We start from the raw sequence: 24,789 nt of genomic DNA, 5'->3' as shown, positions 1-24,789 counted from the left end.
AGTTCACGAGCATGAAGAACTTCCATTGATATGATGTGCCCTCCTTCCCTTCCTCTCATTGGACACAAGTTGGAGTCCAGTCTTCACCCTACAGAAGTTAAGTCAGTACAGTGATGTTGGATTCTGCATTCATGGCTGGCAGAGATCCATTGCTGATGTGGAAAGCCGCCCAGTGGATGGTATTCTTTTACAGACTATCAGAGTGGGCTCCCTCTCTCCCAAAGCATTCTGAGTCCACACCAGCTGGGGAGGAATGTATAGACATGCCATTTAGTAGCTGGATTCTGTAGGAAGAGAAAATGACTATAGCAGCAAAGCAGATGGGCAGGAAAGATGCCAATCACCGTGCAGACAGGATTGAACCAACCTGCTTTCCTGAGGTGATACAGCTCAGAGCAAGTCATCATGATGGATGCAGTCAGATTCTTAAAATACCGAAACAATTTGTCCTCGTGGGTCCTCGACCTTGTGATCTTGTCAGTGACTTGGATGGCCACACGGAAAGCATTCCTCTCATGTTGAGCAATGTCGAAACACTAAGAAAGGATGTTTGCTGGTTGCCTTCATTTCTGTGTCTGTTGCTGGGATAAAATACCCTAACAAATGCAGCTTGTTTTGGCTCACAGTTCAAGGGTAACCCGTCATGGCAGGAAAGCGAGCGCAGCAGGAGCTTGCGGCAGCTACTTGCAGGGCTCCCTCAGTTAAAAACCAGAGCAATGGATGCTTGTTAGAGTCAGCTTGCTTTCTGTGTTTTGTAGGATTTGGGATCCTCTACCCAGGAAAAGATCCCACCCACAGTAAAGACAGATTTTCCCTGGTCAGTTAACATAATCGGGATAAGAGGCATCTCTCAGGTGATTCCACATTCTGTCAAGTTGATAACTAGCGGCAGCCATTATGTGGCTGGACTCCAAAAGTCTTTATTAGCTGAAATGGGAGGATGCAACATAAATACAATACAATTAAGTACCTCCTCAATTAGCAAGTTAACATTAAGGACATATCAGTTGAATATACAATATATATCTTGACACGTTTTGTGGCACAAAAACCTGAGTTACTAGGATGAGACATTTACTAACAAAATTAACATCATATGTGATGTTTTTGTCCAAACTTGGGCCAGAATAGAAGCCACTATTCATGGATATATTCTGATCATGCCTGAAATATGAAGAACAGAAACCGGACACTGAACTTTCAGAAGTGAACAAGTGGGTCCCCGGAAACTTTGAAGTTTTTGAAAACTTCTGTGTGTCCCAGATATGTATTTAGGAGACTAATGATTTGGGCATAATGGCAGGTGGGTGGAAGGTGAGTCTTGTCAGTGTGCCCACTGGGGGCAGAAGCAGGAGGGGTGCTGCAGAGACCGGTGCCCACCCGGGGCAGAACCAGGAGGGGCACTGCAGAGACCTGGCTTTAGCAGCCTCCTTTGGAGCTGATGATGAGAGCTGCTGTCTCAAGAAGCACTTTCCTTTTCTTTGGTGGTATTTGGTCCTAGGCTGGCTTCTCAGGTCATAGGATGTGGGTGAAAAGATGTTGCTTTGGGACGGAGAGGAAGGCCTGAGGGCTGGGGAGAGAGATAACTCACTTGATAACGAGTTTGCCCTGTATTGTGAAAAGCTGGGCTTGGTCTCTAGCACCCTAGCACAGAAAGCTGTGTTTGATGGTGTATATTTGTCATCCTAGTTCAGGGAAGGAAGAGACAGGAAGATGCCTGGGACTCAGCGGCCCGCCAGCCTGGCCTACTTGGGAAGTTCTAGGCCGTTGAGAGAACCTGTCATAAAACAATATGGGTAATTCCTGAGGAGGCTAACTCTGGGCTCAAAACCGTGAGACCTGGCAACAATTTTGCTTCTTCCTTTTTTTTGTTTTTTCAAGACAGGGTTCCTCTGTGTAGCTTTGGCAGTCCTGGACTCAGCGGTATAGACCAGGCTGGCCTGAAACTCAAGCAGTCTGCCTCTGCCTCCCGAGTGCTGGGATTTAAGGCGGCAGATCACTTTGGAGACGTTTTGTTTATTCTTTCTTTCTCTTTTAACATTTGTCTAAAATTTGTCCATGTTTTGCCTTGAACAACAGGAAAGAAGGTGGAACCACAGCTTCACCTAGCTAAATTGTCCTTGAGGGATCTGCTTCGCTGGAGTTGTGGTGTTCCTCTTAGGTTGTACAGTGAACCCAGCCGAGCGTTCTTTAGTCAGTCTTCTCGTAAATTCTTCAAAAAAGATTAATCAGTATTTGGTCAGCATTCATCCAAAAGTCAACACCACAATAAATTGTAGAAGGGAAGAGCCAATGTTTTCGATTTAAAGTTAAGATTAGGTTTGAAAATTAGAACAAGGCCTGTGCCTGTCTATGCACAGGGTAGCCTGGGCTACTGTGGAAGGAAGGAGCCGAGGCTGGGCAACAGTGGAAGCTTGTGGAAGCTTTGCACACTAACCACATACACTTTTGAAAGCCTCCCAGACCCATATGCTGCAGATTACTAAACTGCAGGGCCCCACCAGTTTGTGTTAGTGTTGCCTTCCATTCGTTACTTTGTAAATCCAGATCAGAGAAGTCTTAACTTTACTTCCTTTCGCTTTGTGCCAGGTCCCCAGCACTCCCCATGGGTAACAGGATGTTTTGCAGTCTTTGTACTGTGTTATCATCATTAATTTGAACCGTCTTCATTTGGATGTTATTTTTGGATTTAACTAAAATCTAAACTCTCTGGGAGTTTAATTGTAAGCATGGCGGCTTCCTGACTTTGGATGCAGGGTGGCCAGTGGTCCAGACGGCTGACACTGGGCAGTGGAGAGCATCCCTAGACTGAGGCCTTTCTTCCCATTTCTAGAAACACGACTCTGGGCCCGGCCTTCATCATTTCCCAACTTGCCCAACTAGGTGCAGAATATGCCTCTCTGCCTCAGGCTTTGTTCTGTATCCCACTGTGGAAACAATCAAGCTTGAAACCCATTTCACTCAGTTCATGCCTCAATAACCCCAATGTTTCCCACTGTAGGAAAGCTAAGTCCCAGTAGCCGGGAGCCTTGATCAAAAGTCCCTCTTTTTCTTTGAAGCTCCTAATTTTCTGTCTCATTAATACCTCGAGGAGAGACAACTTCATTCCCCCAGCCGTTCATTCACCCCTCATGGGGGAATTTTTATTTGCTTATTGAGTACTAGGTGCTTCCGACTGTGATTTCAGCATGAAACAATAGCATAATTTTATAAGAAAATTCAGGCTCAGGGGACTTTGGTGACTTGTGCGAAGTTACAATGCCTCTGCTCTTCCCTATCCCGTGTATTTGCTACAGTTTGCAAGCATTTACTGTGTTTGTTTTTTCCCTCATACTGAACTGGTCTCAGAGGTTGGGCTGAGAGGATGACTAAAGGCATCACGTATCCATTGACCTTTCTTGAGAGGTGAGACTGGAGACAAGCCCTTTTTCTCTAGCTGGCCCTGAACTGATGCTCTTCCATCAGCCTCCACAGGGCTGGGTAACCCGGAAGGTGCCACCACACCTGGCTATGTTGACTCTTCCTAAGGAAGAGCAATCCAGTAGGTCTGCGGGAAGAAATAAGTCTGTCCTCTTAATTTTTCTTGTCTTCTGATCTTTGCCAAGCATGTCTTTCAACCTTTCTTGCTGAGGTTTGCACATTTATCCAATCCTTCAAGCTCTCCCACATACTTTATAATCAATATATTCAACAAACAAAAGGGGGAAATCTATATTCAAAGGACAGTTCTAGGTTGATAGCGAGAGGAAGAAACGAACACGGCTCAGCCTAGTAGAAGAGATAAACAACAACTTCTGAGCAACATGAGAACTGAAATTCTGGAGAAAAGAGCCGTGGGCTGGAGGGTGGCAGGGCCAAGGGCTTTTGGTTGGAACTCCAGGATGAGTGAGATGGCCTTGGACAAAGAGGAAGAAGAAGGCATGCACTGACTCGGTCAGAAATGTCTCTGGGAGCCTGGGGAGCTAAACTGGGCTGAATGGCATGGCTAAGGGAAGATGGCGAAGGCATTGGCCCAAACTCTGAATGCATGGCCAGAGCTTGACACGTTGGCACTGAGCTCTGTGGGCTCTGGGGAAAGCACTGCTTTTACAGCATAGGGGAGAGGTGTAGTTTATAAAGATGGGCTCAAGGGCCCTTTGGGGTTGCCGATGTGAAATTAGTCACTTAGGAGAAAAGGTGCAGCTTGCTTATTCTATCTTAACTGCAAATTCGACAAGGCAAAGAGCTGTTTCTTAGGGTTCATATGTTTCCTTGAGTTTTTAAAAAACATTTATTTATTTATTTATTATTATTATGTATAGATGCTCTGCCTGCATGTACACCTGCAGGCCAGAAGAGGACACCAGATCTCATTACAGATGGTTATGAGCCACCATGTGGTTGCTGGGAATTGAACTCAGGACCTCTGGAAGAGCAGTCAGTGCTGTTAACCTCTGTGCCATCTCTCCAGTCCTGCTTCCTTGAGTTTTAATAAAGTAGTATTTCTTTTTTTTTTTTTTAAGACAATGAGAGATTACATCCTTTTTGGTAGATGCTGGGTGGAGTTATCCAGAACTTCCGAGTCACAGAGGATACTTGCATGTCTGAGCTAACTAAAGGCCCTGCTTCCAGGGCAAAATGCCACAGCCCCTTACCCTTTGACAGAGCTTGTGCAATATGTAAATATATTACATATTTAATTCAAACACAATCGACAGTTAGTGGGGTCCATTTGCATTTGACACATAAAATCCAGATAAACGCCATGTAAGGTAGACAGGACTTTCAAGATTCTTAATCACACAAAAGCCATGGCATGTATGTACCTGAAGCCACACACACATATACATACAGATAGATATTCACAATACAACAGAAATAAAGTATGCCCAAACTAAGTGTTAATAAAAACTAAAAGGACCCAGTTTCTTAAGAGTAAAGGCACTTAACCGGTACTGAAAGAGAAAACAGGCATTTACATTTTGGTATGACACAATCTGTTCATGCTTTAGTAGCTGTGTGAAGAAAATGTTGTGGGAGGTTAAAGGAGCGACAGGAGCAACAGAATCACTAGAGGATTCCTCTGGGGATTACAACTGGAAAAGGAAATATGTGTTATAAGTGAAAAATAACAAGTCCGCCTTAATAATTACTGAGCATATAGTGTATTTATAGTGATGTTTCTGCCATTAGCATCTCGTTCAGCCTCTTCTAGTTCCCTCTAGTTCAGGTCAGAGACGTCCCACTGAACCAGAGTTAGGTGTAGCCAGGCCTGACTTCTGGAAAAGGGAGGCCTCGCCAAGCTACAGTGAGCTTGCATTTGTGGCTGCGCGTGTACTGGGAGGCTTACGGCAGTGGGCGGGCCCCGAGTCCCCATGTGGTCCCGACATCATTGACATGGCGGAATCCCCCATCAAACCCTCCTGGTAGTTATTTGAGCAGCAGCGGCGGCCCGAGGAGGCGGCGGAGTGCGGCGGCGGGAGCGGCGGGAGCAGCGCAGGAGGCGGCGGGGATCCCGCGGGCGGCTGGCTGGGACGGCGTGGGCGACCCGGATTGCGGGCGCCCGGAGCCCCGTTTCAGCCCGAGGGGAGGTAAGGCGTGCGAGCGCGGCGGGGTACCCGGGGGGGGGGGACGTGCCACCCACCGTAGCCCTCGGGTCCCCGCGCTTCGGAGCCCGGGCGGGACACCGAGTCTTCCCGAGTGCGCTCGGGGCCCCGGAGCACTCGGGGATGCTAGAGGAAAACTTGGCTGAGGAGTCCCGGTCGCCCCGCGACCGCTCGGCTACCCGAAGCTCTCGGCCGGGTAGGGGGCGGCCCCGCCTGCCCCGCTCGCCCGGGAAGAAAGCGGAGGATGCGGGGCTCCGGGCTCCCCTCCTCCCCGGCCGGTCGCTCGGAGGAATCCGCTCCCCCGCCCAGATCCCCGCGGCAGGACCGCTGCCCGGGAGGGGGGGTGGGAGGGCGCGCGGCCAGGCCGAGGAATCTTCGACGTGTCACTTTAGGAGGCTGTAGATTTCCATATGGTGGAGGGAGGAGGGCGTGCGTGCGCGCGGAGCTGGGAGTCTGGACTGCCTCTGCCCCCTCGGGGGCTCCGGGCTGCGACCCCGGACCCTGGATGCTCGCGGGGAGGGTCCCCCGGCGGCCGGCCGCCCCTGCCCCCGCCAGGGCCTCTTGGGGACACTCCCCGCCCGCCGCTGGCCACCTCTGCGCGCCACGTCCTCCCTCCCTGTCCTGCCCCCTGGGCTCCCCCCGGGCTGGGGGCGGGAACCGGCGGCCGCGGCTGGACTGGGCGAGCCAGGCGGCTGCAGCCTCGGGCGGGGGAGCGGGGCGCGGCGGGAAGCAGAGGAGGACCCCGTGCGTGTGGGCCAGCGGAGCGCGGGTCAGTCGGTCAGCTTCGAGGGGCGCCCCTGCCGGGGGTGGGGCGGCCGGGAGACCGGGCGGGTGGAATCCGCGCCCCGAGGCGGCGGGCGGGCCGGGCGGGCCGCGGGGACCGTCTGGTTCGGATGGCAGGCAGGGACGGGCAGCCGTGGGAAGGGCCTGTCATTCCTCACGGAAAGCGGAGCCCGGGGCTGTGCCCGCCTAGCGTCCCCAGCGCTGGGCCGCGGGAGCCCAGGGGACTCTGAGCGTCCCGGGAGACCTGGCTGGGCCGCCGGGCGGCGCCGCTGGCCGGGCGCCTTCCCGGAGTGAGCGGCTTGGGTTGGAGATTTTTCGAATCTCTGCTCCTACCCAGCGGTCCCAGACGAAGGAAGCGCTGGCATTTTATCCAGACAGTGCGGATTGCAGACTTCCTTAAAAGTTACAACTTTTTATTTTCTTTTCTCTCAGGCCCGGCGTTTTCTTTAAACAAAATGTAGAATTTGGCCGCGATGAGGCTGACTCTGGGGCCAAAAATGCACACGTTTATCTCCATCCCGGTTAGACCCCCCCTCCCCCTCTTCCCTCCCAGGCTTAATCATATTTTGGAACTGGTGAGGGCTTTTGTTGGGTGGGCACCCTTGATTGCTTGTCTGTTTATTTTTTAATGTGCAACTAATTTGATTTGAATTTCCTCCAGTTTCCAGGCCTTACTAGGAAAAGCTAGAGGAGACTTTTCTTTTTCGTTCTTTTTTTTCTTTTTTCTTTTTTATAAATGTGGCAAGAGGTGGGGCATTGGAAAAGGGGAGGCACCGTGGTTGTGGCAGAGTCAGTAGGGAGCAGACAGACCCGGAAGAAAAGGAATCCGAATTGGAATACCATTCTTCTTCTTTTATTTTTTTTTTTAAACAACAAGAGCAACAAGAATTTAAAAAGTCAGGTTTTGGGGGCAAAATGTCACTGCTCTGTTGAGATTTGAGTCCTAAATGTCACTCAGCTGTTGAGATTTGAGTCCCTGGCTCTCTCGAACCTCCTGGTTAGGCTGGGACCCTGGGAACTTGGGTTTATGGTACACAGCCCATGGCAACTCTGACCTGGTTTTGTGACTTGTGGGGGCTGTTGGTTCACTCCTCTTTGGAGGCTGACGCAGTAAAGACTGCTCTCAGTAAATTTCCTGGCTCCCTAGGGGCAGCTGTTGAAAAGGGTAAAGACTAGGCAGGCTCTGCCCTGGAGGGCTCAGTTCTTAACAGCAGTTCTTAACTTGGTGAGACCCTGGAAATACACTGGCAGCCGGGCTAAAGGAGGAGGCATAGTTGATATATATATTTCTTTTTTGAATTGCTGTCCTGATAATTTTAAACTCACACGTGCTCTTCAAGCATTTTGGTTTGAATGTTTGTGAGAGAAAACAATCACGTGTCTGAGATAAGGTTCCTTTAGGCTCTGTTAACACGTTGAGATCTTGTGGGGGTGGGGCTGCAGTAGCTCATGACAGTATATACAGTTTCAGAATGACGTTCTGGCAGTCTTTTAAGACCCTTTAAAAATAGCTGTCATCAGAGCCAGAGCTGTGTTGGGGAGCCGGTTTGCTGGGTCTTCTGAGGCAATGCTGGGGGCTACCACCAGGAGCTGGGCTGTGTGTTTATTCCATGGACCTCGGTGCTCGACTCTTAAACCTTCTGTGATCCATAGGTTAAGGTTTACTGTCGCAGACCAAAACAGAGGATTGCACTTACACACTTTTTGGGTGTATGATATTTTGAGACAGGCTCTTGTTCTCTGGTCCAGGCTGGCCTCTCAGAGCTGTCCCCCCAGCCTTGCATTCTAGACACTAGATGAGAGTTAGGAACCATCATGCCTGTTCAAGATCGTATTAGAAGTTTGTTCCTTCTTAGATAAACACTATTTCTGCATCTTATACATTACTTGATTAAAATGTGAGTATTTCAATTTAGGTTATATAGTAAAAGTACATTTTACAAACAAGGACATCTAAGTTCACAGAAACCATGGTTTTACTAATTCTGAATAACGTCCAACAGAGTTCTCCAGGGATAGAGATGGTCCTACTGCAGGCTGGAGGCACGTGGAATTAACTGTCTGAGATGTGGCTGTGTGGCTCAAGAACTGTCTTTTGAACTTCATTTTCTGGAAATGATTTTGAACTTCCATGTGAAACACAGAACTCTCAGACTCTGAAGTCTGTTGGCTTCAACTGAGCTGTGTTGCTTTTGAGTCACCAAGTCAAGTGTTCTTTCTTTCTTTATAGCCACAGATGCTTTAGCTCCGCCCACCTCGGGATTGAACCTAGGGCCTTGTGTGTGTGCTAGAGGCAAATGTTCTACCATGGTGCTGGAATTCATGGTCTAAGGACTGGGATGGGGGTACCACGGTCCGCCTTTCCAATAAGTGGAAAAATAGCTACTTACATTTTAAAAACATATCTGTCATAGTCAAAACTGTGGGCAGATCTTTAACTAGTTGAGTTGGGATGATTGTGTATAGGAATTGCTGGTAAACTGCCCAATTCTTACATTTTGTTGTAATAAGCTAGCATAGCCAGGCATGGTGGCGCACACCTGTAATCCTGGCATTCAGGAGGCAGAGGCAGGAAGATCAGGTGAGTTTGATGCTAGCCTGGCTTACATAGTGAAGCCAGATCAGTTTGTCTGCGCAGACAGCGTGTCTTACTCCTCCCTCCCCCAAAGATCGTAAATATTAGAAAGGAAGATGAAAGCCCTTCATAGAGTTGGAAGAAACAAAACCACGCTTCTCACGCCCACACCACCTGCTCACAGAGCAGCTCTCTTAAAGTGACTTTCTGAGTTAGTCTTTATGGAGTTGCGGCAACTGCCTGAAGAATTTAAGTAGTCTTATTACTCAAATTGTAAAATTAAGCAATCAAGCAGGGTGCAGTGGCCCATGCCTTTAGGCCTGCACTCAGGAGGCAAGTGGATCTCTAAGTTTGAGGCAAACCTGGTCTATATATGGAGCTCCAGCCAAGGCTGTATAGTAAGACACTATTCCCCCTCCCCCCCCCCCCCAGCTACCAAACAATAGATTTAGTCACAAATTGTGTTAGACTAAAACAGCAGGAATGACCCTTTGTATAGCAACGAGAAAATGGTTAGAGACTTTTTATTTTTTGATAAGATGATTTAATTTATATCTGCTGCACTTTTGGAGTTTGATTTGGTAAAAGAAATTCCAAAAACTTCCCAGTAGTGGAAATCCAAGATCATTCATCCGACTAGATTCTATCTGCAGATATCTCAGAACCCAATACCTTTTGTTTTTTGTTTTGAGGAGGGGAGGAGGGTTGAAGGTGGGAGTGAGTGTCTTTATACTTCAGGATAGCAGGAAGATAAACTAATGTGGAAGAGGGTTTAATTTGTAAAAAGTATTTTCCCCGAAAGATATAAAGACAAGAAACACATGTTAACTTTAGGGGTTGAATGTTTCCTTTGTGAGTGTGCGCACACATGTGTGTTCAGGTGTGGAAGCCAGAGCCTATTCTGTCACTGCCCTGTTCTCTTAAGACAGGGGCGTCCCTCCCTGAACCCAGAACTAGCTTGGCAGCCACAGCCCCAACAGTCCTCCTGTCCCACTTCACACTGTGCTGTGGTAACAGGAGCATACGGTGGTGCCAGCTTTTTAAGTGGGTCTGGGGATTTGAACTCAAGGCCTCAGGCTTGCGTGAAAAGCTCTCTTCCCCACTGAGCCTTCTCTCCAGTTCTATTTGTTTGTGTGTTTAATCACTTGGACTTGATTCTCAAACACTTCAGGAAAAGAGAAAGGAGAAAGAATGTCTTTTTATTAGGATTTAAAAGAAAATTTACTTCTAATTATGTGTGTACGTTTGTGGGTATGTGCCTGTGAATGGGGGTGCTCTTGGAGGCCGGGTCCCCTGGAGCTGAGAGCTGTCTCATGTTAGTGCTGGGAACTGAACTCAGCCTTTCTGCAGGAACAGTACAAGCTCCTAGTTGCCCAGACAACTTTCCAGCCCACACTTTACTAGGAATTTTAAGAAACAACCTCCAGGTGGAGAGATGACTCAGAGGTTAAGAGCACTGGCTGCTTTCCTAAAGGTCCTGAGTTCAGTTCCCAGCAACCACATGGTGGCTCACAACCGTTGTAAAAAGATCTCGTGTCCTCTTCTGGTGTGGAGGTGTACATGCAGGCAGAACACTGTATACCTAATAAATAATTCTTAAAAAAGAAAGAAAGTTTCCATGTTCAGTATAAAGACACCTGGATCTGTATCCTTCAAAGTCACAGGGAAAATCACAGGTTATAATTATAATCCAGAACAGAACAGTAGAATCCCAAAGATGCTTGTCAAGGAATCAGTCTTAAATTGCGGTATTAATTTAATGTGGATGTAAATCACATTGCCTCTAGCTATGGGGCGTTATAAATTCAGCCACAGGTAAGGCATTGGTTAGGGGGGAACATTGAGGCGTTCAGATGTCTTTTTCATACTCATTCCTGGCCGTGAGGAGCATCACACCATTTTCACAGGAGCAGGGTAAGAACTGTTATAAATAGAAATACAACGTCCTAAGGAGCGTGCCAAATATGAAAACAAGATTTAACCATGATATATGCACAGTTCAATTTGTTAGGACATCAAGGTACAAGTTAGAGACTGACTGTAATCTTAAAGATGTTGGGTGGCAGGCAAAGGTTGAGGGCTAAATCTTAGCGTCAGTTTGGTGTCAGCAAACCTAGTTTGTCAAGGAATCATTTTCCTTTTCAGCTGTGTGTCTCTGGTAAACTTTTGAACCTCTCCTAACCTGGGTTTCCCCATCTTAATAAAAGTCACGTGAATCTTTTTTTAAACGGTTATCATAGGCATTAGTCTGTGTCTTTAAAAGGCTTTGACAAAGCTTTCTGTAAACTCAGCAGTTGATTATATCAGAGTCTCCCCTGGAGCTGGTCCTGTGGGACTTGCATGCTTTAGAGACCTTACACCTGTGCTGCGCTGGTTTGAGAAATCATTTAGTTTTCTTTTTGTGGTCAGTAAATACAGCTTTAGATGTTTCCTTATTTACTCCTCATTCCGGACGGAGTTGCCGATAAGGGATGCCTCCAAAGCTGGTCCCTGCCCTGAGTCACTCTCTCTGTGCCTGTTGGTCAGGTTGGGCTTCGGCTGGGCCAGCAGCAGGTCGCCTGCATGGCCAGGCTAGTGTGGCTTTCTCGGTTCAGGGTCATTGTCCAGATGAAGCGGGAAGTGCAGTTTCTGAGAAGAGCTTCCACTACTAACCGATAGGCAGGGCTTTACCCTTCTGTTATCTGAGCCCATTCTTTGAGCTTTCAACACTTGAGGCTGAGGGCAGAGTCCTGTTTTCAGTGCAGGCCGATCTTTGCAGCCCCCTGCCTTCCTCGCTGGAGTCCCTGCTGTTGCTTTTCATGTTGGTGTCAGTGTCCTGGAACTGGAGAGTGTTTCCTGGTAGAACTAACTTCATTTCCAGGTAAAGCTTAGCTCCCTGTTGTCGGGAACGCTTGTGGGTGGTGGAGGAGCAGCTTTTTTCCTCAGCTTACCTGGATGCTATTTGAGCAGTGACACGCCCATAAACATATGCTTAGCTTCAGGTCTGAAGGAGGTGGTGTGCTCTGTTTTTGGGCAGGCGGAACATGGCGTGGGTCCTGGTGGCTAGGAAGGGCCACTTCATCAGACTGAGCACAGATGCACATGGGAGGGTGGCTTGGGATTACCTGAGCCCTTTGCGAGGTCCAGCCAAGGAAAAAGAAGCCAGCTCCAAGTCCCGGCTCACCTGGGGACAGTTGTTGGTAGTAGCTTTAGTAACAAGGATCAGTCCTTGGAGACCCAGAGGTATGTGGGGCGGGAGTTGCAGATACGAGGGGGAGGAGCTTTAAAAGTACAACTTTTAACATTCTCTGAGATCCCCTAGGCAGCCATCTGCTAGGGAGGACATTTCCTCCTGTGAACTTAGATCAATCTTTGAATTTCTTTTCTTTGCCCCAGCTTTGCATTTGTAAGTTCCAATGGTCTTGGCAATACTGTCAAATTGAGCACAGTTCCTAATCGGAGCTCAATTATATCTCATGATTGTAGTGTCATTTAACCTCCCTGTGACTTTTAAGTGTGTGTGTGTGTGTGTGTGTGTGTGTGTGTGTGTGTGGTGTATGGTATGTATGTGTGTGTGGTGTGTTTTGTGTGTGTGTGGTATATATGTGTGTGTTGTGTGGGGTGTGGTGTGGTGTATATGTATGTGTGTGTGTGTGTGTGTTGTGTGATGTGAGTGTGTGGGGTGTGTGTGTGTGGGTTGTGGGTGTTGGGTGTTGTGAGATGATGTTGAGCTAAAGACAGTGTGGGTTGAATTGGCGCCAGTGTTTAGTGTGTCTTGCGTTAAATGGCTGTGCCCGAGCGGAGAGTGTAATTTTACGTCATACCCTTATTGATGGAGAAGGCATTGGCATCCAGACTAGGCCCTTTGTTACTGGAATGTTCTGCTTTTTTGTTGTGGTTGTTGTTTCTTTGGATAAAGGCCAAGCGTTTTTTCCTTTCACATGCTAAATTACTTGGCTCACAGTTTTAGAGAGTGTAGGGAACACTGTAACCCCTAGAGCAGGCAGTGGTCACCCCAGTTCTTCTCTGCCTTTCAAAATTTGAAAAATAGCTAGACGGGGGGTACCTTCAGCTTAGTAAGTTTAGGGACTTGGGGTGACTCAGTAACGTGCTTGTGGTGCGAGCCTGAGAACCCGAGTTCTGATCCTAGCATGCGTGTGAAAAGCTGAGCAGGGTCGGGCACGTGCGCTAACTCCAGAGCTGCAGGCGCAGATGAGAGGGTCCCACTGGCTCACTGGTCATCCAGGTCAGCTGAAGCCACAGGCTCCAGGTTCACTGTGAGACCCTCACAGTGTCTCAAAAAATAAGGGGGAGAGTGCTTGAGGAAGACACCCAGTGTAGACCCCCCAACATTCTTACACAGTAAAACCCTAGGAAACAACTTATTTATCTGTTAGGAGCTTGGGCTCTCCGTGGTCCCAGAAAGAGATCGCTGTTCTAGGCATAACTACTTAGACGTTTTTAACTATTCCAGGCCAAGTTAGAGTGACGATTGGCCTCCTGTTGCCAATGAAAAAGTTCTAGGGTCATCAAAAGGGCTCATCAGGTAAAGGCACTTGCTGCCAAGCCTTATGCCCGCAATTTGAACCTCAGGGCCTGCCTGGTGGAAAGTGTGAGCGGACTCCTGTAACAGTCTCTGACCTCCAAACATGCAGTGGCACGTGCAAGTCCTCCCCTCAAGAAAAGAATGTTTAAGAAGGGTTGAGTATAAATATCAAAAAGTTTAAATCCATCAGTGGAGAAATATTTATCTAATGAAGAGAAGAAACCACTGTAGCATGATGGGAAAACGAGTGTCCATAAAAACAGCCTGAGAGCGCGCCGTGGTCCGAGAATGCTTTCTTCTCGGTGCTGCTGTGGATGCCACAGACTGGCTGCTTCCTTCTCCGTGCTCTCCGTGAACTTGACCCAGTACCCTGGCCACAGTTGCAGCTTCCCTGTCTCTCTCAAGTTGAGCACAACTCTGCCAGCTTCTTTGTTTTGGAACATCTGGTGACATTTGTTTTGCCTTTGTTAATTTCTCTTCTCATGTGTAAGTACTTGATGATACATTGGTAAGATGAAGAATTCCAGCCTTTAAAAAAATCGTGTATGGGCGCTCACGCCCGCCCGCCCGCCCGCCCACCTGTGCACTCCTATTCGTGTGTGAGGGCAGACTATAAATTTGTGGGGTTGGTTCTTCTGTCTTTCTATGGATTCTGGGGTTTGAACTCAGGTCACAAAAGTGGGCCTGGCAAGCACCTTTCCAGGGCTGAGCCATCTTGCCGGCCCCTAAAGGCTTTAGGGATCTTGCTGTGTCTGTTTCTTTTAACCAGGGTCTCATTTAGCGCAGGCTGACCTCCATCACTCCGAGCTGCAGATGCCTTGATGCCTGCTCCTTCTGCCTGTGCCTCCCAGGTGCTGAGACTGAGGCCTCGGGTAGTGTGCTGGAATTGTAGGTATGTGCTAGCCTTACATTTGCTAAGCGGGCATCAGCTAACTGAGCTGCCTCTCTAACTCGACTGTTGTTTTGAGCTGGTACCTCTGCCTTTGGGCTTAGTTGTAAGAGTTCATGAATTATGTATTTAGATAGGTTAGGCATGCATTCTGTTCATATTTCTATTAAAGGAGGACACGCTTAGTAACAGGAGGAACTTCCCAGAAATAAGTATCGTCAACATGTCTGCGACGACCGATCTTGGGTGTCAACTTGACACACCTGGCAAGAGGGACGCCAGTTGAAGAATTACCTTCATCTAATGAGGCATTTTCTTGATTGATAATTGATGTAGGTGGGCCCAGCCCACTGTAGGTGGTACCATTCCCTAGGCTGGTCATCCCGGCCTGCGTAGGAAGCACGCCAGTGAGCAGCAGTCTTCCGTGTTTCAGGTCTTGTCTTCGCTGCTCCTGCCTTGGCTTCTCCACGATAGACTGTAACCTGCAAGTTAAATAACCCCTTTCCTCCATAACTTGGTTTTAGTCAGTGTTCTATAATAGTAACAAAAAGCAAATTGTAATACACCCCATTGCTCAGGCATGAAGGTGTGTTAGGACATGACGACTGCAGAGCTAGATTTATCAACTTAAAACAATTATTTATTTGCTGCGAGTTGGTGGCTCACTCTTTTAGTCTCAGCACTCCGGAGGCAGAGGCAGGCAGATCTCTGAGTTCTAGGTTAGCCTGGTCTCCAGAGTGAGTTCCAGGGTAGCCAGGGCTACACAGAGAACTCTGTCTCAAAAAACAACAACAACAAAAAAACCCAAATCATTTATTGTGTATTTAACCCACTGAATTTGCTCTTCCTGTCTCCATGTGCATGTCATGCTGTCACCGCCGGGTGTGAGGAACTCACTAGTGACCACACTCCCGCAGCCACCTGACCCTTCCCGCAGCCACCAGCTGCCAATCGCTCTTCCACTAGTGGTGAAGCCACATGAGATTTGCCAACTCTTTACAGTAGTGTAAAACCTTTAATGCGTCCTTAGGATCTGTACTCCATTTTCTCTCAGGTTTTAAAAGGTTTTCTGGGGGTTCGTGGAGGACATGTAAGACACAGCACTTGCCTAGTGTCCAAGGCTCTTGGTTTGAATTCCTGCACGGCACTTAATCGCAGACAACAGTGAAAGCCAACTGGTAGCCCTCTGTTGTTTAAATCAATTGAGGAAAGGAATGAACGTGATAAATATTGCTGTCTCTTTTTTTTTTTCTATTTTCTATTTTCTCTCTGTGTGTATCCCTGGCTGTCCTAGACTTGCTTTGTAGACCAGGCTGGCCTTGAACTCACAGGGATCTACCTGCCTCTGCCTCCTGAGTGCTGGGATTAAAGGCACCACACCCAGTTTATTTTCTATTTTCTTATCCCAGGAAAAATAATTCTGCTTTAGAGTAACAGTCTGCATTATTGAATTGGAAAATACCTAAAAATACATTGAATTAGAACACTTGTGTGTTGCTACTGGGCTTGTAAAATGCTATATTTTCTGTGGAAAAGTTTGGTAGTTCGTAAAGATATTCAACCTGAATTACCTTCATTCTGAAGTTTTGGGCCCAGAAGAAAGTGGGGCCTCAGCTATGTTTAAGCCATGGGTTACGATAGCATTATTCAAAGCAGGCCAGAACTTGACATAATCCATGTCCATCTCCAGATGAACGAGTAAACAAGTATGGTGTTTTCCGTGAGTATGCAGGCAGGAGAAGGGGCGACATGCTACCTATAACATAGATGGACTTTGAAAGACAGGAGGATAGTGTAGTCGCTGCTGTGAGCAGGTGCCTGAAGACAGCAACTCAGGGAATGAGGAGCGTATTTTGGCTTCTGGGCCCAGACGGATAAAAGTCCTTCATGGTGGGGAAGGTGCAGCCACAGGCTGGAGAGAGAAGCTGGCAGATCACATTCTCATCCATACGGAGAAAGCAAAAGTAGTGGAGGCAGGAGAGCGAGCAGTGAAGAGAGGAGGGTGGGGGGGAGGGAGAGCAGTGAAGAGAGGAGGGGGGAGGAGGGAGAGCAGTGAAGAGAGGAGGAGGGAGGAGGGAGAGCAGTGAAGAGAGGAGGAGGGAGGAAGGAGAGCAGTGAAGAGAGGAGGAGGGAGGAGGGAACAGGAAGTGGGCAAGGCCATAAACCTTCAAAGCCCGCATCTAGTGACGCATTTCCTCTAGCAAAGGTCCACCACCTAAATGTTCTACAACCTTCCCAAACTGCACCACAGCTGGGGAGAGGTTTCTCATTCAAACCAGCGAACCTAAGTATCTAATGTAAACGAACATAAGTTCCTACTTGTACAAAGTGCCAATAATAGTAAGGTTGGAGAGCCAAAGTGGCAGGGGTCCCGGGGGAGGTAGTGTGGGATGGATCTATCCAGAGAGTCTGTGTTTGGAATGGCGGAAACTAAAAGTGCGTAGTGATGATGGTTGCCGCTGTGAGTGTACGTTACCCTATGAAATTGCATGCTTAAACGCGATTAAACTGTGGACTTGTTAATTGTATTTGGTGTGAGAAAAATTGAAGATGTGTTCTGGTACAGCAGACTCTTCTTTCATCTAGGTAGCCTAGGCTAGCCTCTAGCTCGCTGTGTAGCTCAGGATGCCCCTGTCCTTCTGCTCCTCCTGCTTTCAGGATTCACAGGCGTCGCGTTTTATGTGGGGCTAGCGATCAAACCCAGGGTTTCTGCAGGGTGTCTGCGTGCTAGGCAAGCTCTACCAGCGCAACACTCCCAGCTCCCTTTCCCCTTTTAAAGGTGTATTTTCTCACTTTTAACTGGCTTCAAGTAAAGAAGAAGTGGTATAAAAGTTGTAGATCTCTGAAGGTGAAAGCCGCCTCCTTAGTGCTTACCTGAATCAGGTAGCCTGTTTGTGTGCAAGAACATGTCTTTTCTGACATGCATGGTGAGCCATGGAGAAGTTGGAACTAGATGTGCAGTTCCACTGTTGGACCCTTAACACTCTGCTTGTAAGCAGCGTGTCGGGATTTCTGTCTAGGAGAGCGAATCCAAGGCGCTTATAGTCCTATTGGAAGTCGTCTCTTAAGTGATGGGAGGAGAAGCCTGAGCACCGTGGGTACATCACACGCCTGAGATGCTGGAACTGACACATGAAAATGCCAGTGGAAGCCAGGTGTGTGGCGCACGCCTGCAAGCCCAGCACTCGGGAGGCAGAGGCAGGCGGATCGCTGTGAGTTCGAGGCCAGCCTGATCTACAAAGTCCAGGACAGCCAAGGCTAACACAGAGAGACCCTGTCTCCTCTCACCCCCCCCCTCTCTCTCACACACACACACACACACACACACACACACACACACACACACACAAAGCCAGAAGGCATTTTCCATATATTCCTGACTTTTGGGAAATAGTGACCCTGTATGGATGTGGCAGGAGTTTGCATGTGTATTCTCTACGTGGGGTATATTTTCTTTTGACTACAACCGTGGATGGCTACCCATTGTATATTCTATGTATATAGTTATAAATTTTACCATATGTGTAAAGTTACTTGGCAAAATGCCACTATGTGAGTGTTTATGTCATGGTCGGTCCTCTTTGTGACCTTCCTTTTCAAGAGGAGAGCTGATTTAATTCCCAAGCGATAGGAAAGGTCATGGTCTCGTGTTGAGGAAGAGTGTGAACAACAGCCACGCTCTGCTTACAGAACGATGAAGGGGAAATGATGTGCCATTCTGTGCCTATCATCAGGATGTGCCAGTGCATCATTGTAAATGCTTGGCCTCACATTCAGTATCTTGCATGTTATTATGGGCTTGGAATAACGCATGCTTGTATTCTCAGGTAGCTGAATATTAAGGTCAAGCGAAATTGAATGCCTCTCATGTGCTTAACTTGTCTAAATTTTATTTTATTTTATACAATAATAATATTCTGGAACTATCCCAAGAGGGAAATTTTTTTTCCTGGATTGTTTTCTGTAATACTGACTTAAGTTAGGGTGAGTTCCAGAAGGCAATGTGTAAGACGCTGAATGTGGCACATGGGGAAGATGTGAGGCTGATGCTTAGGCGATGGCGAAGCATCGCAGAATACAGACATGTTGCATGCTACCCCAGAGAGATGCTTCACTGAGGAAGTTCATCTCTGTGTCTTTGCATTAAACTGCTTTGTGGAGTGAGACGTTCTCCCTCTAATTTGCACCTGGAAAAGCAAACACATTCCGATGACTGGCCTGTCTCTGTTTTCACAGCGAGCTGTGTGCTAGGGTCAGTTGTACCAAAGCAGCCACAGGTCTGAGACATACAGGGCTCCTTATTGCTGGAGAGAGGCTTCTGCAGTTAATTAAAAATGACCTCAAGATTCGGAGGAGCCTGGAGCCTGCGCCTTTCTGGCCAGCCGAGGCTAACCCTGGCTAGCTGGCACCCATAAGAGCTTCCTTGTTAGAAGTCACTTAGCTTTCTATTCTGTCTTTAGAAAGTGAGGTCCTTCAAGGTGAGTTAAGGACAGTGTCTGAAGAGAGGCCTCACAGGTTTCCATCCTGGTAAAGTTTGTGTGGACAAAGAGAACATGTAAAGATGTCCTAATGACCACCACTGCACAAGGGCATTTTTGTGCCCTTCACAGTAATGTGGTCATGGCTCAAAAGGACATCCGTGCTGACTCCTTGGACTGGTGTGAGTGGTTCAGATCACCTTCCTGTTTGGCTGAGTATGGTTGAGACAGGCAGCTCCCCACAGAAGTAGTCCCTAAAGCCATGTTGCCTTCGTGTCCCCTCCTCAGAGGGCCCTCGTCCTAGCTGCCAGGGCTGCTGGTTGTTGGTGCATCTTTCATGCCATCAGGAAGATAAGTTATGTGTAAGAGTGTTAAATTTGTAAAAAGCATTTTACCTGAAAGATACAAAGACAAGAAATACATGTTAACTTTAGGGGTTGAATGTTTCCTTTGTGAATGTGCGCACACATGTGTGTTCAGGTGTGGAAGCCAGAGCCTATTCTGTCACTGCCCTGTTCTCTTGAGACAGCGGGGGTCCCTCCCTGAACCCAGAACTAGCTTGGCAGCCACAGCCCCAACAGTCCTCCTGTCTCACTTCACACTGTGCTGTGGTAACAGGAGCATGCGGTGGTGCCAGCTTTTTAAGTGGGTCTGGGGATTTGAACTCAAGGCCTCAGGCTTGCGTGGAAAGCACTCTTCCCCACTGAGCCTTCTCTCCAGTTCTATTTGTTTGTGTGTTTAATCACTTGGACTTGATTCTCAAACACTTTACCACCATCACTAAAGTGGAGATTTAGTTAATTAATTTTGGATAAGGGTCACCAGGATTTTTTTCTGACTCTCCTCCCAACTCCCCACCCCTTGTTTTGAACCAAGGCTGGCTGTGTAGCCCTTCAACTCACTGTGTAGACCAGGCTGGCTTCAAGTTCTGGTGATTGTCTTGAGTCTTGAAGTGTGGCGATTACAGGTCTATACCACAGCACTCTGCCCTCTACACTTATATCTGAGGAATTTATTATTCTTTTAGGAAGTAAATTCATTCTTAGAAATCTTTTATTTTATTTATTTTTATTTTTTTGGTAAGGGCTGGTCTGTGATGATGGTGGAAGAAATGTACAAAGTTTTATTTCAGACTATATTTAACAGTATTTTAAAATCCCCACAACATTTCATAACTTATCTTCCTTATGGCATGAAGGATGCACCAACAACCAGCAGCAGCCCTGGCAGTTACTTACAGGTTTATTAGATTTTTGGACATGATTTTAACCTGTTCTGTTATCCATTTTTTGTCCTTAGATTCTAGTGGTACCTGTGGACATTTGAGAGATCTTAGAATGCAACTATTCTAATTTTTTTTCACTTGCTTTTTAGATTCAAGGTTAACATGGAAGCAGTGGTGCTTTCTATTTATGTATTACCAGCTAATTCTTTTAAATTACTTGATGCTTCTTAAGAGCTTACTTAAGGGCTGGATAGACGGCTCAGCAGTTAAGAGCCCTGCCTACTATTCCAGAGGACTGGTGGCAAGGACTGGTGGGTGGGCAGGCACTTGAGCAAGGTGAGTGAGTTTGTTCCTATTGCATTTCCTGTGGGATGACTAATCTTTCCATCCCCTGAGTCATGGGTCAGTTTGGTAGAGTGACAGTCCTGCCCTCCTGTGACAAGTTCTTAGAAGACTGAGGAAGAACTCCCCCCTCCCTTCCTTAAAACAAAATGAAACAATGAAACTGATGGAGGTTTTTGTTATGTCTTCAGTACTTTTTATTTCTAGCCGAGAAGTATCTTTTATAGCATTTTTCAAGAAATCACAGCTAATATATATATATATATATATATTTTTTTTTTTTCATTAAGGAAAATACAGAATGATTTTCTAGAAAGTTAAATTCTAGGCTCTGTTAGATTTAAGGAAACCATTTCTTTGGCATTCTTGAGCCCTAGTGCATAAATAATGGCTGATTATCACATAGTTTTCATACTTGGGGGCCATGTGAAATTACTCACTTAGTTTGGAATTCATGCTTTGGTAAGAAGAGAAGCCCCAACCTATACGATTTGTGGTCTGGCTGAGCTTGAGTTTGCCCTGGAGGATTTGGGCTTGAGGTCCTGTTTTGTCCAGCCTGTATGTGTCTCATCTGTCAGGAGGATGCCTTCAGACTGTCACCTGCTCAGAAAGTGATGGCTGCCATCTTATTATTTCATTGCTGTCTTCTGGGCCCTCAGAGATTGGTGAGGTGCATTTCAATATGGGGTGATAGTTACTTATGCAGTTTAGTCTGTGATCAGCCTGCCTCTGAACTCTGACTCCCCCCCCCCCCCCCAGTGGCCCTGTTCAAGGAGCTGCACTCACTCCTGACACAGAGCACATATGATGCTCTGGGCATGGGGTGGGGTACATTGGGAGGGCATTGCTGATGGCCACGGGTTGCTGAGGATGGCTTGGTTTCTAGCATCTTTCTTTCTCCTGCTGCTATGTAGAGAGGTTGTTCCTTTTTAAGTAGATATATATGGCCGGTCAGCTTCCTCTTCTTCCCAATCCAGGATCAAAGGACATTTGAGAGAAAAGCCCTCTCTCCTGCCTTCCTGCCTTTTTGTGGATGTCTTTTCATTTTTAAAGACAGATCCAGCTTTGACTTGAGTGGGTGAAACTGTGGGGAATCCCAGAATCGGCCTTTCATCTCTGAGTTAACACCTCAGATTCTCTCTGTGTCTGTCTCTGTCTCTCTCTCTCTCTAGCATCAGAATACCTTGGCAAGAAACAGCGAAGACATGGAAGTAACTTCGCCACCTTTTTTTTTTTTGGTTTTGTTGTTTCTGGCTACTTGTGTATGGATGTCCTTTTTATTAAAGTGACCCAGAGGGACTGCAAGATGGCTCAGCAGGTTAAAGGTAGTCTCAGTGCAGGCCTGGCAACCTCCGTTTATCACCAGATGTACAAGAGAGCTGAATCTAGCTGGTTGTCATCTGACCGACACATGTGCACTGTCACACGCATGGGAACGTGCACACACACACTCACGATGATGATGATGATGATGATAGACACAGTGTGTGCTTGTGACTAACCTAGAGTAGCTTCAGGTGTGCGAGGCGCCTAATCCTCACTGTCCTCTTGGAAATGAGAAACTTGGCTTCACAAAAGTAAAAGATGAAAATGGCACTCTGTCCCAGCTAGCTGTTTCCGGCAGGGTCTTCCATAGACAGAAACACCCAGAACTGGGAAGCCTGGGAGGGGCTGGAGCCTGCCTTGCTTCAGGAGGGTGAGCAAGCTAGCGTTAGCCTTTCCTGCTGGGGAAAAAATAACATCCCCTTTTCCTTTTAAAGCCAGAAAGTCGTTCAGGCAAACTGATGAAAATGAAAGGTCAGTTTCTCCCGAGCCCCACCTCAGTGCAAGCCCGAGGCCATGTTAATAATGGCAATCCCATTATTTTCTTACAGTAGGCAGGAAGTGCTGTCTACACCCATTACATCTGTTTGAGTGGCCCCTGGCTGGAAATGAAGAAAATTTAATTTTCTGACTTGCAAGGAGGAAGAAGAAAAAGTGGGGGGGGGGGGGGAACCCAACTCAACAGCATACTACAGAGACTCACTGTTAGAGAAAGAGGAGTCATTTTAAAAATTGAAAGTTTTTCCTTTTAATTATTGGGACATTAGGCCCTCTCCCACATGGAAATCATGAACAGGTTTATGTGCAAGGTAGGTGTGTAGACAGCCTTTCCCGATGTGTGTCAGAAATGACCCAATTTGCTGGCTGGCTGGCTTTTCTTATTTTTTTTTTCTTGCCTTTTCTCCCCCCCCCACCCCCCCAATCTTATTTGCAAGTCGCCTCTTGGCTCCAGGTTACTCTTATAGTTGGCACCCTACTTCTCAGAGATCACTTTGCAGATTTAAAGCCGCCCTCCTGGTGGGGGAAGTGGCTCAGCTGGTAGGGTGCTTGGGGCGCATGCATGAGACCCTGGCTTGCATCTCCACACTACATTGAACGGCCATGGTAGGACACATCTGATTTCTCAGCCGAGGGCTTAAGAGTTCAAGGCCATCCTCAGGCTGCGGACTGAGGCTGAGGTCAGCCTGGGTTACATGAGACCCTTTCACAGACCCTTTCACAGTCGTGTGCGAGTGCACAACATTGATGTTGCAGACAATCTGCATATTCATTAGGGCAAGCTGTTCCTTTGTGGTTTCAGTAACAAGAAAAAAGATAGCACCTATTGTCACATGTGGCCGCCATGCTGCCTTGAGGGTTAGTCTCATGGGTGACTTGGGATCTGTATCCACTGATTATATGTGCTGTGTTTAAGAAGATTTTTTTTTTCTTTTAGTTTGATAACTGTTTTTTAAATCTTGGCTTTACTTATAAGCCAAGAGATTCCTTATTGCTATTTTGATAGATTCTTTAATTTATTGAGCCGTTTTATTATGGCTTCACAGTTGTCTAATTCATCCTGGGACACTTGGTATCTATGAAATAACCTCACCAGAGGAAGCTCTTGGGCCACAAGGACTCATGACTAAAATCATGAGGAAACCCACTAGAACGCGCAGCTGCTGCTGTCAACAGGAGATGGCTCTGGAGTTCACACTGCAGAAAACCTTGTGCTAGCACTGTAGCTCAGGGCATCCGTTCACCCAGAGCTTTATGTTGCTTTCTGAGGTGGTACATTGGAAAGCAAGGACCTTCCAGCGTGGACTGAGGGTGGTTTGTTTGGTCTGCAGTTTTCTTCCATTTGTCTTAGCTAATAAAGCGTTGGGTACAAGGCTGCGTACACTGTTGGCCCCTGTACCTTTGACAAGTTGTTCGAGTTAATTAATGCTGTTACAGGTGTCACGGCTGCCCGTGTTTTCCATGCTTATTTGCCTCATTTAGTACAAGTGCATACAAGAAGTCAAATGCCTGCCCAGCATCATGGCCGTCTGCGTTGGATGATAGCACCTGATGTGATGGCAGAGGAAGGGCTTCTCTATCCACCTCCACATTTTACATTTCATTTATAAGATGCTCAGGCTTCCTTTGTGACTTTCCCATACCAGGGACCACAGGCCCACAGACCACTTTGGTATCTCGGCCATCAGTTCTCAGAACTCTTGACTAATTACAGCCCATGACATGGAGACGTTGAGATTTCTACATAGCAAGAGAGTTACAAAGGCTTTAGCATTTTTTCTCTTGCTAGCCAAAGATTTGGGAGTAGAATTTTGGATTTGAAAACTTACTTGGTGGAGTATTTTTGCTTAATAGTGGATGTATGGATTAACTCTGGACAGGGTAGAGTGATGCATGTATTTGATTGTATCTAATGTACTTTGGTGTGGCAAGAAATTACAGATACAGCTTAGGTGGGGTTGTTTATTTTTTCTTAGTCTATAATGCAAATCGTTTTGCCATGGAAAAGCAATCATTGAACACGTTTTACTTGATAACTTGTATAAACTTGCTTAACCCTGAGCATAATGCCGTCTTATGTTTTTTTTTTTTCCAGGATTCAGACGTAATGCTTACACAGAAGGATGTTTATCGTCCAGTCAGTCAAAGCTATTTAGCAAATATTCCTGTCCTTTTGATGTATTTGACTATTAAGAACCTTCATTTAGGAGTGTTTCAAACCAATTAGCCATCCTGTGATCTTTAGCGTTTAGGGAGTTTATATTTTGTTTTTCTAGGAATGGCAATTTAGCCAGGTGGTCACTTGCTAGAGAGAGTAAGAGGTCTTTGTTCTAAATGACCAGTGTCTCCTTCTTAGTAAATGCCTCATTTCTGTAGAATTATTACCATCATGAAAGATACCCACAGTGGACAGTGAGACCAACTGATATTTCTTGAATTTTCTTTCTTGAAATACTTATGACTCAGTCTTATGGTAGGCCCCCCAAAAGGTATGACTGACAGATGGAGACTTTTAGAAAAGGGTTTTGTTGGTTTGTTTTTGTTTTTTAAGTTGTGAGAGTCCAGG

At 46.9% G+C, this 24,789-nt stretch overlaps 1 protein-coding gene across 3 annotated transcripts in view; it reads left to right on the top strand.

The window, feature by feature from the left end:
- The first annotated feature begins 5,345 nt into the window (after positions 1–5,345).
- The window catches only part of FNDC3B (fibronectin type III domain containing 3B), a 289,830-nt gene continuing 270,386 nt past the window's right edge, over positions 5,346–24,789 (top strand). For 2 of the 3 annotated variants that reach the window (XM_084769310.1, XM_084769307.1), the window contains exon 1: positions 5,346–5,570. The gene's annotated coding sequence lies outside the window, so the exon portion shown is untranslated. Of the gene's footprint in view, positions 5,571–6,219; positions 6,355–24,789 lie in introns of those variants that run through there. The other variant, XM_084769308.1, reaches the window with a different exon arrangement.

This window comes from Acomys minous (genome assembly GCF_964271855.1).
Source record: "Acomys minous genome assembly, chromosome: 19".
Classification (NCBI taxonomy): Eukaryota; Metazoa; Chordata; class Mammalia; order Rodentia; family Muridae; genus Acomys; species Acomys minous.
Note: the sequence above shows the minus strand (reverse complement) of the source record. Positions and strands in the feature narration are given on the sequence as shown.